General features: G+C 41.7%; 1 long non-coding RNA gene and 1 other non-coding gene across 2 annotated transcripts; both read right to left on the reverse strand.

Annotated features, from left to right (window-relative positions):
• Positions 1-4538: 4538 nt before the first annotated feature.
• On the reverse strand, positions 4539-8036 carry LOC121102058. Its single transcript, XR_005834110.1, has 2 exons — positions 6996-8036; positions 4539-6694 (listed from the first exon to the last, which is right to left on the reverse strand). It is a non-coding gene; the product is annotated as an uncharacterized LOC121102058 (long non-coding RNA).
• A 4450-nt stretch (positions 8037-12486) lies between these two features.
• On the reverse strand, positions 12487-12571 carry TRNAR-UCU. The gene is given in 2 exon segments: positions 12487-12522; positions 12535-12571. It is a non-coding gene; the product is annotated as a tRNA-Arg (tRNA).
• Between the last annotated feature and the right edge of the window lie 653 nt (positions 12572-13224).

Genomic DNA, 13224 nt, shown 5'->3' on the forward strand with positions numbered 1-13224 from the left:
CACAATCTCATATTTTGTATTTATTGCTTGGGATCATAACCAACCTTTTGATTGGTTAATAATAGAACTGACAATGACATTCATATGTGGATTTAGGCAAGTATCTGTATCTGTTCTCTTTTACAGAAAAACTTTTATTCCAAGAATATTAAGTTTTGCCTTCCATTGGGTAAAATAAGGACCCGCTATGAAAGAATTAAATCTCAAAACAAGAAGTTAGTTTACCCTTTGCACATTCTTCCAGAAGGAGTCGTTCTCAGAACATTGCTTCAACTCATGCTACTCTGCCATAAGAATACTCAGAATTGTTTATCATTTGGTATGATGTCTCTGCACAGAAAGTTGAGGACTTACCCAGTTTTTCTCAGGGTCAAAGTGTGGATCAACAACTTTTTTTTTTTTTTTTTTTTTTAAGATTTTATTTATTTGACAGAGAGAGACAGCCAGTGAGAGAGGGAACACAAGCAGGGAGAGTGGGAGAGGAAGAAGCCGGCTCCCAGCGGAGCAGGGACCCTGATGCGGGGCTTGATCCCAGGACCCTGGAATCACGCCCTGAGCCGAAGGCAGACGCTTAACGACTGAGCCACCCAGGTGCCCCAGGATCAACTTCTTAACCTACCACATGATTTTGGGGATGGTTTCTGACTCATGAATGCTCCTACAGGTTGAAATATTTGGTACTTGAAAACTGCAGTCATATTTGTGATGTTACAGTTTGTATTACAAGTAAAACATTACTGACCTCTAATCTTTGCCACACATAAAAGCAGCATTAGAGCTTTCTGGATTAGAGGGCAGTGCTAAGGAAAGAGAATTGAGCCTAAGCGCTAAGTCTGGCTGTGTCCTTAAGCCACCTTAAGAGATGTTTTTTTGAGCATTTACTTCTAGTTAAATTTTAACATGCTTTCTTTTGTCTCCACAGATTCATTTTTAATTTTATTTCATTATATGCATTTTTGTAAGCCACTTAAATAACTTGGAACAATATAGAGAGTTTTTAACAATTACAACGTACTTAGTGAAATAAACTGAAATGATTCAACTAGAAATCACTTAAAGTCACCTCTATTAATGTTTAAGGAACTGAAACTGGTAATACAGCTTCTTTATCTCAAATGTGATCTTCAAAAATTTATTTTAAATCTTCAAAACTAAAGAACACTATCAAAGTATAATTACAGGTAAAGGTCAGAAGGAAGTCTTCGTGTTCCCAGCCTTCTACAAATATCTGGATATTTGAATAATGGATGTATTTTCCTTTGTTTTTTAAGCAAAGCAAGTCTGGTTTTAATGATTTTTGGCTTGTGTCACTGAAGGTTCACTTACTGGAACTCATCTAAGGCTTCCCGTCTATGAGAAAGTACCCGACTCCTCAACTGAGAAGCAACGAAGTGCTGACATGGTAGAGTGTGCGGATGAAAGAAGGGCCTTCAAAATACTGTAAGAGCTTGAAAGATTTCCGAAACACCCCATCTCTCTGCACAGTGCCTTTAAGACCACTTACTAAAAATGTCTATAACGCAACTAGTTTGTTAAGTGAGGAAATTAGGGAGAGGAAAAGGAGGGGGTGGAAGAAATCCGATGGAACCAGGCTGAAGTTAGTAAAATGATGCTGTGAAATGGAGTGTAACAGTCGGTAAAGGGGTGGAAGAAATCCGATGGAACCAGGCTGAAGTTAGTAAAATGATGCTGTGAAATGGAGTGTAACAGTCGGTAAAGGAGGGCCCTGAGCTTCCTGGTATCTAACACAAACACCAGTTCTGTGTTTGCTGTTGATAGAAGATAAAAACTAACTGCTCTGGAGAAACTGCATTATTCCTTATTAAGACCTGAGAAACTGTCTCATGGGTCCTCATAACAGGGATGTCTGGTGAGAGGCCATACTTGGCTGCCCAGAGGACACATGGCAGGATTTTAAAGAAAAAGAAAAGGGGGGTTCAATACAACCTTGAGTAACTGGGATAAACTTATGGGATCCCACTCTTAGTTACAAGAAAACATCAAATGACATATTAATACCATTTCTGAGGTATGTACATTTTCAGTTCAGTCTCTCCATCGCTGACAACTGTTGTTCAGAGTGATAACCTAGAACATTTTATTGAAAGTTTTCAGTAAGGGTTGAAGCAAAAAATGCTTCCAGTTAGCTGTTGCCCAAGCATCTGACCCAATTGAGATATAAAATGCAGGTCTTCTCATGATTACACAAGTTAAAAGTGAGGAAGAAGTGTTTCTAGTTTAAAAGTGAAGAAGGAATGAATGCTTCCAGTTACTAATAGCTTCCAACTAGCAGGGTTAATAGCATGACCTGTAATTAAATGTCATAGCAGATCAATGTTTTATCAAAGAAATGAAACCCCAAAATGAACTTATGAAATGTGAAGTTGGTAGAACAGTGGAGAAAGGTCCTAAAGTGGAAAAAAGTTCTCAGTAAAAACTTAACATGAATGGTGAGGAAGGCAAATTATTTTAGTTACGGGTGATGGGTGGTGGACAGATGTTCCAGTTATCAGTGCATAACAAATTAACCCCAAAACTCAGTGACTCAAAAGCACCACCATGTTCTTATATATCCTGATTTGGTGGGTCAGGGCTCGGCTGGGTGGTTTGTACTCTACAGGGTATCAAATGAGGTGACTCAGCTAGTAGCAGAATCGATCTGGAAGGTTCAAGACACTTCCCTAACATGCTTAGCACCTTGTAATGTTCTCTTTTAAAAATAGGACAACGTGAAATTTTTCTTCAGGATAGCACGGAATTGCTATAAAACCAAAAGACCCACACGCTTTATGTGGCACTGAGGGGTGTGGCCTGGTTAAGTGGACTGAATGCATAGTCATTTAGGAAATTCTACTCCCCACCCACCTCTTCCCTTGTCCTGAGGGAGGAGGAGTTGCTAACTAGATTGAAGTGAGCCCAAGATACACTGGGCTCTATTTCTACAAATGAAGAGAGTTGCTGTATTAACAGGTCAAAAAACATGTGCCGTCACTCTTCCTGTTAGGGCGAAGGCCTGTCATCCTCGCTTCCAACAAAGGAGGTGGGAAACTGGACTTGGAGCTTTCCTGAGCTGCACTTTTTCTCTACTAAAGGTAGGGGATGATGGGAACATACGTTGTTCCAACAACTTAGCTGAGAAGCCATGCAGTCAGGGGGTCTCTTCTAGCTATGAGCTGAGTGGTGCTTTCCTTCCTCGGGGCTCTTAACAGTTATAACCAGAACTGCATAGGAGGGACCGGTAAGGCTCAGGCACCAAATCCTGACCTCATACCCCATGCAACATACTGAAATTCTGAGGTCTTGTTCATTAGCTCTTTTCCTGACCTTTTTAAAATAATAGGAAAGTGCTTATAGTCATCTATGTGAGAAGAAATGGATGAAGCTTTGTTCAATCTCTCATTCCTACCTACACCTACCCCCCCCATGCCCCATAACTCAGGGAAGTTCAGAGGCGTAACATTAAAGAAAAGTACAAACAGGACACATTGTGGTTAACTAGACTTTTTCTATATCTTAAAGTCAGTGTGTTATCCAGTAAGACTTATTTTTTTCCTTAAATGTGTGTGCGTATTTACACATACAGAAAAATAGCAATGAGACGATGAGAACAAGTGATAGCTTACTTCTGGAATGTGAAGCTCATTAAAACCTTTGCTAATTTATCTGCCAAATCTGCCACTTCTCCCCACTTGAGCTTCAAAACAGGTCATCTCAGCTCCTTGATGTGGAGGGGACCAGATACGAAAGTGAGATGAAATGGTACTAGACAACTGGGCCAGTGCCTTCTCCATGCCTTGGTGATTGCAACTACTGCCCTTTTTACCTTTAGAGAGACTCTTGATTTTTTTCCTTTAGTGAAATCACTATCCTGATTAAATCAAAAGCATTTCACTCAAGATGACCCTACAGTTGCTCAGTCTCATTCAATGTCATCAATTCCAGCCACCCTCATTTCCACTCCACTTCAGCCAACTGCTGTCATTGCCTTAGACTTGTTACTTAAAACTGTTCAAAGGTCAAGGTGCTGAACTCTCAGGGTACCCCAATCTGTTAGCCTTCTTCCTTTTTTTTTTTTTTTTAAAGATTTTATTTATTTGAGAGAGAGAAAGAGAACCAGTGGGAGGAGGGGCAGAAGGAGAAGCAGACTCCCTGCTGAGCAGGGATCCTGACCTGGGTCTCAATCCCAGCATCCTAGGATCATGACCTGGGCCAAAGGCAGACGCTTCATCAACTGAGCCACCCAGGCTCCCAGCCTTCTTCCTTCTAATCCAGCCTTGGCTGCACTTTGGAATTACCTGAGGCAGCTTCAATAATACTGATGCCTGGGTGCCACCCCCAAAGATGTCAAGTCCTGATCTCAAGCATTGCAGCCACTCAACTCTCCCAATCCTCCATCCCATCAAGATACATTTTCCTCCCTAATCAATCCGGACCCAATTGGTCAGACATCTCAAAAATTCTTGGTTTATCCCATTGTCTATTTTTTTCTGTTTCTGTCACCTATGAGGCCCAGCCAGGGAAGCACCTACTATTTCTTATTTGTGCAGCTTACTGAGATTTGGGAAACTACCATAAGCTATAGACTCTCAGCTGGGCTTGCACAGCTGCTCCATAGTTCTTCTATTCAATTCTGATTACTTTATACCAAATTCAGTCTGAAAGTCAGCCAGTCACCACAAAATTGAGTCCTATCGATTATTTAAGCACCAGGGTACACCAGTAAAGACCTAGCCCCTAAACCCAGATTCACTTACCAGCTGGCTTCCCAGTAAGGCACTGACACAAGATAGGAGGGCAGGAGAAGGAGAGAAGTCAGAGTATTTCTCTCCCTCTGCTTTAGACTGGGTTGGGGCTCTGCCATTTCCCAGTCCCCACCAGGCAGCCCTCCACCACTGGATGGCCCAGGCTTCTGGGTTCTGGTAACATCATCTCCCAATGACCCTGTGGCACTAAGAGTGATAGAGGTTTCCTACTTTTCCAGTCTCTGGGTTGCCCACACTTTGAGCACTTCCATCACCTGTATAACAATTTCCTATATTAAATTCTCTAGAGTGATGCATTTTTCTGCCTGGACCCAACTGATACATTTCAGCCAAACCAAACTAGTTGATACGGAGTGTTCAGTGAATATATATTGAGTTCTATGCATGCCAGCTACTCTGCCAGATACAGTGAGTTTTTCACCTTTTATGTCATTGTTCATATGGTTAACTCCACCTAAAATATTCCTTGCTTCCTTCCCACCTAACAAAAAACTTGACCTTTCAAGCTTATAAGAAGCCAGTATTCTGAGCATCTACTCTGGGAAAGGCATGCTGCTGGGGGTACGCCCCAGGCATCACAGAACTGACAGTCTACATTTCTTCATAAAATGTTTTATCAGATTTTCTCTACTGATGTGTACACTCTTAAAATTCCCATTTGACTGCTTTAAAAAAAAATGTATTTAACAAACACCTGTGTAGCACTTACTACTAGGCACTGTTCTAAAAACTTATAAATACAGCTGGTTTTTATGTAACCGTTCATGTATCTAAGTATGAAACATTATATATGTACAGAACAATGTAGGTAACCTTAGGTAAACCTATACCTATGTAGTAGGTGCTACGATTACCCTCATTTTATAAGTGAAGAAATGGAGGCACAGAGAGGTCAAGTAACCTAAGGTCACAGAGCTAGTAAGTAGAACTCACGCTCTTATTTTAACCTTGCACTGTGGCTGTCTGCATTCCTGTTTCCACATCACCAGCAAAAACTGCTGAACTTTTTCCCTTCCTTTACCAGTTACAGAACACATGCTTTTTAGCTGGGAATGTGGCTACCTGGAAAAAAAAAGCTATGGTTCTCACCTTTCCATGGGATGTGAATGAAAGCAGTATGTGCAACTTCTGGGAAGTGTCCCTCAGAGAAGGGTGAGCTTGAAGTGGGGTTCTCTTTCTTCTCCCCACTAACTAGTATGTTGACCTGATGGCAGGGGAGGAGCTTTTAGAACATCAGGAAAACTGCGTTTTAAGGTGAAAGAATAAAAAAGAGCTTGGATCTCTCATGATCAGGTAGTTGCCACTGCCTGAACTTTCACATGAGGAAGAAACCTCCATCTTGCCGAATCCATTGTTATTTTGAGTTTCCTGCCACTCACACCAAAGCCAATCCTAAATAATGAGATTATCCATCCGTGGCTCCCTGCCCCACACGAGGGTGAACTCTTAAGAAAATGCACTTGATCTCACTCACCTTTGTATTTCTTTCCAGTGTGGTTCTTTGAACAAAGCTCGTACTCAAAAATACATATCCAACTGAGGATGAATGAAATTATAAAATATTTTTAAAATGCTGATGGATGTAGAAAGCCTCAAATCAGGAGGAAGCTGGAATGCAACCACCGCTGGCCTCTGGTCCTAGAGTCTGTTCCGACCACAGGCAGCAATAAGATGGGAGTGTCTCCACGCCCTGGGGCAACTCCCTCTTTGTCAGTACCTTCCTGGAATCCTGGGTATGTGAGGCGGAGCTGTAAAAGAACACAAAGGAAACAGGTCTTCAAAACGGAACACCTTCAATTTTTCCTTCACTTTCATGCTTTTATCCTTGCACTCTTCCTACCTGCTGAAGAAGAGCAGACATTTTCCCATCATTCGTAGGCTTATCTTCTCACCTTACTCCCATAACATCTTTGCATCTTAAATGTTCTCATCTGTAAAATGGGGATAATTATTCCTTATTAGGACTTGGGGAATAATTAAATGGCAAGGGCTAAATAAACTTGTCGGCGTTTAGAAAAATGTTAGATGTTTCCCTTTTCCTCTTGACTCTCTTCTAGAGGCAACTTGCTTCGTCAGGTTTTGGAGAGAATACTTTCCTAGTTTTCTTCCTACCTCTCTGGCTGCCGTTTCTTAGACTCCAAAAAACTCATTCTTTGCCTATCCTTCAAATGCATGTGCTCTGGGTTTCTCCATGCACTACCTCTCTAGTTCCAGCCTCCATCATTTTCTTACCGAGACAACTCCAACTGCCCTGAACGGGTCTCCCAGCTTCCAGTCCCGCACTCTTCCAGTCAGGCATCCACACTACAGCCAGAACGGGGACAGAAGGAACACATCTAAGCACACTGCTTCCACCTAAAAACAATTGATGGTTTCCTATTGCCGTTTGAGTAAAGTCCACAGACATTAACATGTTGTACAAGACCTTCAGGACATGCTGCCTGCTGGAATCACTATAAAGAGAGATTTTGTTTACATTTCTGCACGTTAAGGGTGGGGGGGGAGTTAAAAGGTATACTTATGGCTGAGACCCAGCATATAGTAAAATGTAAGGAGTCAATAAATGTTGAACGCAATTCAGAAAATCCTCAGTGGATAAGCAGTATCAGAGCTGCCCATGTGAAAGTGATCTAGCAACAATGTTTGTTTGAACTTCATCATTAATATTGGGTTTTGTTTTCATTTTTTTTTAAACTTGACTTTTTTATTACAAGGATAAGATAGGCTTATTATGAAAAAATTCAGACATTACAATGAAATATAAAGTAAAAAATGCCTTCCCTCCCTTCATATCACTGCTCCTTCTCCCAGCACTGTTAACTGTATATGCTTCCAGAAAGTTGCTATGCACAATCATAGTAATGCACATGTTATTACTATTATTAGCATTATTTAACACAAGTAGAATGATACTAAACATGTTCATTTTTATATCCGCTTTTTTCATATAATCTTGGATATTTTTCCATAGCAGTATACATACGTCTTCCTCATTTTTTAAAGGTCTGTATTGTATTCAATTATATGGCTCTACTATACTTTCTTCAAATAGTTTATTATTTTTTTAATTTTTTAACTGAAGTGTAGTTGGCATTTATTAGTTTCAGGTGTACAACAGCGATTGACAATTCTATACGTTACACAATGCTCACCGTGATAAGTGTAGTCACTATCTGTCACCAAAGTTATTACAATATTGACTATATGCCTGATGCTGTACTTCTCATCCCTGTGACTTATTTTAAAACTTAAGTTTGTACTTTTTTTTTTTAAGATTTTATTTATTTGACAGAGAGAGCACACAAGCATGGGGAGAGGCAGACTCCCCACTAAGGAGGGAGCCTGACCCAAGCCAAAGGCAGATGCTTAAATGACTGAGCCACCCAGGCATCCCTGAAGTTTGTACCTCTTAATCTCCCTTACCTATTTTGCCCATCCTCCCACCCCCAGAAACCACCAGTTTGTTCTCTGTGTATTTGAGTCTGTTTCTGTTTATTTTCGAACAGTTCATTATTGATAGACATCTAGGTTACTTCCAGTTTGGGGCCATCCTAAATAATGCTGCATTTATGGTAGATAAATAAATGTCAATTTTTCTAAATATACAAAAATGCAAAGTATTAGAATACTAAAATAAATATACATCACAACCAAGTAGGATTCACTTAAGAAATGCAAGGGTTAAATGTTAGAAAATCTGTTCATATATTGCATAATATGAACAGATCAAAGGGGGAAAAAACATCCTTAGGTTACTGACAACTAGGGATAGTTTCTTAATGTGATAAAATGTGTGTGTCTATGCATGCATGCGTGTGCACCAACCCCAAAGCCAGCATCATGCTTAGTGGAGAAGCATTCCTATAATGGTCAGAAACAGGACAACTCAGTCTGTCACCATTATCACAAAAATTAACGTTTTCTGGAGATACTAGCAGATGCTTTATAAGAGAAGCAATGAGGCATAAGAATTAGAAAAAAGCTAAAATTATAATTATTTGTGAGTGATAGATTTCCAGGAAACACAACATAGTTAACTGAAAAAACTTTTCCTTTTAAAAAATTGAGATGTAATTCACATACCATAAAATTCATCCCTTTAAAAATGTTTAGTACAGTGGGTTTTTGTATATGCAGAGTTGTGCAATTATCACCACTTATTCCAGAACGTTTCTGTCACTCCCCCCAAATTAAATACCCAGTCACTTCACATTCCCCTTAGCCCCAGCACTTGGCAACAACTAATTTCTGTCTCAATAGATTTGCCTGTTTAGGATATTTTATATAAATGGAATCATACAATATGTGGTCTTTTACGACTGACTTCTTTTACTTGGCATAATGTTTTCAAAGTTTATCCATGTTGCAACCAGAATCAGTATTTCATTCCTTTTTATTGCTGAATAATAATATTCCATTGTATGGATATACCACATTTTGCTTATCCACTCATCAGTTGGTGGACATTTAGGTTGTTTTTACTTTTTATTAATAATGCTACTATGAACAATCATGTACAGATTTTTGTGTTAACATATGTTTTCACTTCTCTTGGGTATATACCTAGGTGTAAAATTGCTGGGTTATATAGTAATTCTGTATAAATTTTTGACTAATTGCCAAACTATTTTCCAAAGAGACTACCATTTTACCTCCCCACTGGCAGTGTATGAGGGTTCTAACTTCTCCACATCCTTGCCAACACTTGTTATTGTCTATCTCTTTTTTTTTTAAGATTGTATTTATTTATATGAGAGAGTGTGCATTACGGGGTGGGAGATCAGGACCTGAGCCAAAGGCAGACACTTAACCCACTGAGCCACCGAGGCACCCCTGTCTGTCTGTCTTATTATAGCCATCCTTGTGGATGTGAAGTGGTATCCCATGGTTTGGAACTGAAAAATCACTTTAAATAGTAAAATAGTTCAATTAAGATGGCTGGATATAAATTTATTTTTTAAAATATCAAAATCACTTAGAAAATATAATGGAAGAAAAGATCTCCACAAAAAAAAAACTATCTAGGAATAAAGTTAACAAGTCAAGATACATATACAGAGAAAAAAAATTTTTTTTTTTTAAGATTAGAGACAGCCAGCAAGAGAGGGAACACAAGCAGGGGGGGTGGGAGAGGAAGAAGCAGGCTCACAGCGGAGGAGCCTGATGTGGGGCTCGATCCCATCACGCGGGGATCACCTGAGCCGAAGGCAGACACTTAACGACTGCCCCACCCAGAAGAGAAAACTTTTAACATACTTTTGAAAGGAACAGAAGGACTGAATAAATGGAAAAGCATATGTGTTCTTTCTCCACCACCACCCCCCCGCTGCTGCTCTTAAATAGGAAGAGTCAACATAGTTAGTTCAATTCTCCCTATATTAATAACATGACTCCAACACAAAAATATCTCCTAAAATGAGAACCAGATTAGCTGTAACTAAAGCTCATGTGAAAAGACAATATAGAATCATGGCTTTACTCAAAGACCCAGGCATTCTGGCATGCTGCTTATTAGCTGTGTATTCCTGGACAATTTACTTAACCTCTATGTCTAGATGCCCCTTCCATGAAAGGGGATAATACCAACCTGGTAGGGTCGTCAGGAGGATTAAATGCCTTAAAATGCAAAAAGCGCTTAAAACAGTACCTGGTATATAAAATGCTAAATAAATGCTAGTTGTTAACATTATGTGAGAAAAACAATTCAAGAATAGATGAAAAAATCTTCCAAAAAAAGTTATGAGAAAGGATTGGCCCCACTAGATATAAAAACAGCACAGTTTTGGTGAATCATAATTAAGACAGATCAATGGAACAGAACAGAGAATCCAGAAACCCAAATGGAAATTTAGAAAATGATAAAAATGGCATTTCAAATAAATGAGTAGAGAAGAGAAGGGTGTTCATTACCAGTGATTCTGGGACCAAATTCCCACTTCACCCCTTATACAAAAGTATATTCTGGATGAAATAAAGATTTAAGTACAAAAATAAACCATATAAAGCACTACAATAAAACAATAAAATTATTTAATAATCTTAGTGCTGTATAACCCCAAACCTAGAAGCCATAAAGGAAAAGATTGATAAATCCTAATATATGAATTTCTGTAAGGCAATAAAATAAAATATATATGAAATCAAAAGGCAAATACATTGAGAAAGAATAATTTTATCACATATCATAAACAAAGGACTGGTTTCCATCATACGTAAAGAACTCCTACAAACCAATAAGATAATGACCAATTATGCAATAGAAAAATGAATAACTCAAGAACAGATAAATCACAGAAAAGAAATACAAGTTAGTCTACATATGAAAAAATGCTCATCTTTCCCTCATAATAAAAGACATAAATTGACACTACAACTAGAAACCATTTTTCCCCTATTTGATAACACATGGGCTGTGAGGAAATGGGCAGTCTCATACACTGCTGGTGAGAGTAAATCAGGTATAATCTCTGTGACAGCAATGTGGCAATATCCATCAAAGAATGCACAAACCTTTGACCCAGCAATCCAACTTCCTAGGAATCTATCCTATAGATATACTTGCACTTGTGTACAATAACGTAAGAACAAGCATGTTCACTGAAGCACTGTAACAGGAAAATATGCCTAAGTGTTCAACTATTGGGGACTGAAATCATTACAGTACATATATGTACACTGGAACAAGGCAGCTCCATTTCACTTTATCAATAAGTGAAAAAGTATAGCATATTACCAATTGTGTATTACCTATATCAACATCAACAAACATAGAAGCAATATATGTAAAAATGACATGAACATAAGATAAATCTGAAAACATTTCCAAGAAACCATTTTCACTAATATAGAGACAATTGCAAGGTTAAGATATAGGAACAACAACGACGCTTATTTTTCTCTGTACCTTTGTTGACAATTTTGGGTTTTGGATTTTTTGCAGCAAGTTTGTTACAATGAATTTTGAAAATTCCATTCATTGACTCATTGGTTCGCATTTAGTGAGGTGGAACCCGAATCTCATGCAAACCCATGAGTTGTCAGGGGAAGAGAAGTTAGCAACCCCTGCCTGGAAATGCTGACGGGCAGGATGGACCTCGGACCTCTTCGCCCTGGAATCATGGGAGAGAACGGCAGGCAGTCTTATCAGAAATGCAAATTCCTGGGCCCCATCCCCGATCGACTGAATCCGAGTTCCGCGCTGAGGCCGGGAAATCTGCATTTCTTACAGGATCCCAGTGGGGATTCCCTTACGTGACAATTTTGAAGCCTTCTGGGCTGGAACGGCAGTTACCCAGCACAGCGCAGGTCAGGGTGTAGGCGTGTTTTCTCATCCTTCCCTCGCCCTCCCTAGTTGTCACGGTCGCGATCCGGGCAAGGGAGTGTCAGCCCTGGAGCGTGGGGGCAGCTCCTCGGAACACCCAACACCCGGACCAGCTTTGGGCCGAAACAGCGAGGGCCCGCTTGGCCGCCGCCCGGAGCCGCTGCCCGCGGTTCCTGGATCAGGCTCCGCTGTGAGCTGGGCCCAGACCCTGAGCCACCGAGCTGAGGGAGCGGGGCGGGGGCGGGGGCACCCGCGCGAGCTGTTAGAGGTGGAACGGCCGCAGAAGCCGCATGCAGAAGGAAAAAGGGCAGAGAAGGAGAGGCAAGTCCAACCGTCTAAGAAAAAAAGAGGGAGGAGAGAAATGACGGGGTCAGAAAATATATTATGGGGAGGGAAAAACTGCGACTCCGCCGGGACTCGAACCCGGAACCTTTGAATGTCTTCAGCCTCTAGAAGTCCAATGCGCTATCCATTGCGCCACGGAGCCACCTGTTGGAGTCTTCGCGCATCTGCTGTGTTAAGCCAGAGGCGACGGCCCCGCGCCCTTCCCACCGCCCCCTTACCCGTCCCCGCAGCCTCCCGTCTGTGTCGCCGAGGCCAGGGCATTGCTAGCCTGGGCAGCAGCCACCGAAAGCGAGCCGCAGGCGCCCGTGCTTCGCCGGCAGCCGCCTCTCGCAAGGTCGACGAGCCCGGCGAATCCGCCGGCCCCGGTCGGTCGGTCGGTTGCTCTGAGGGCTGCCACAGTCCCGTCTCCGGCCTGCCCAGGGCGCGGCCGCGCAGGAGAAATCACACCCGCGCTCTTTCCTCCCCGGTCCCTTCCTGCCCCGAGCGCCCCCGCCTACCGGGTCTCTCCGGCGGCCGGTCCCGCCCGGCCCGGGCCCCGGCCCCGGCGCCGGCGATGCGGAACCAGGCCGGCCGTTGCGCCGTTAAGCCGGGCCGGTAACGCCGGGCACTTACGTCGCACCTTTTAGCGGCCGATCTCGAACGGCGGCCCCTCCCGGGTCCCGGACTCTTCCCTGGCGGGCCGCGGCGGCGTCTGTGTGCGTGCTTGTGCGTGTTTTATTTGCGCAGGGTTCAGTAAAACGGGGTTTAGGTTGCATTTCGCTCCCCACAGACCCAGAGCCGAATTTCTGAGGTATC

Source organism: Ursus maritimus, unplaced genomic scaffold (assembly GCF_017311325.1).
Source record: "Ursus maritimus isolate PB19 unplaced genomic scaffold, ASM1731132v1 scaffold_12, whole genome shotgun sequence".
In the NCBI taxonomy this organism is placed as follows: Eukaryota; Metazoa; Chordata; class Mammalia; order Carnivora; family Ursidae; genus Ursus; species Ursus maritimus.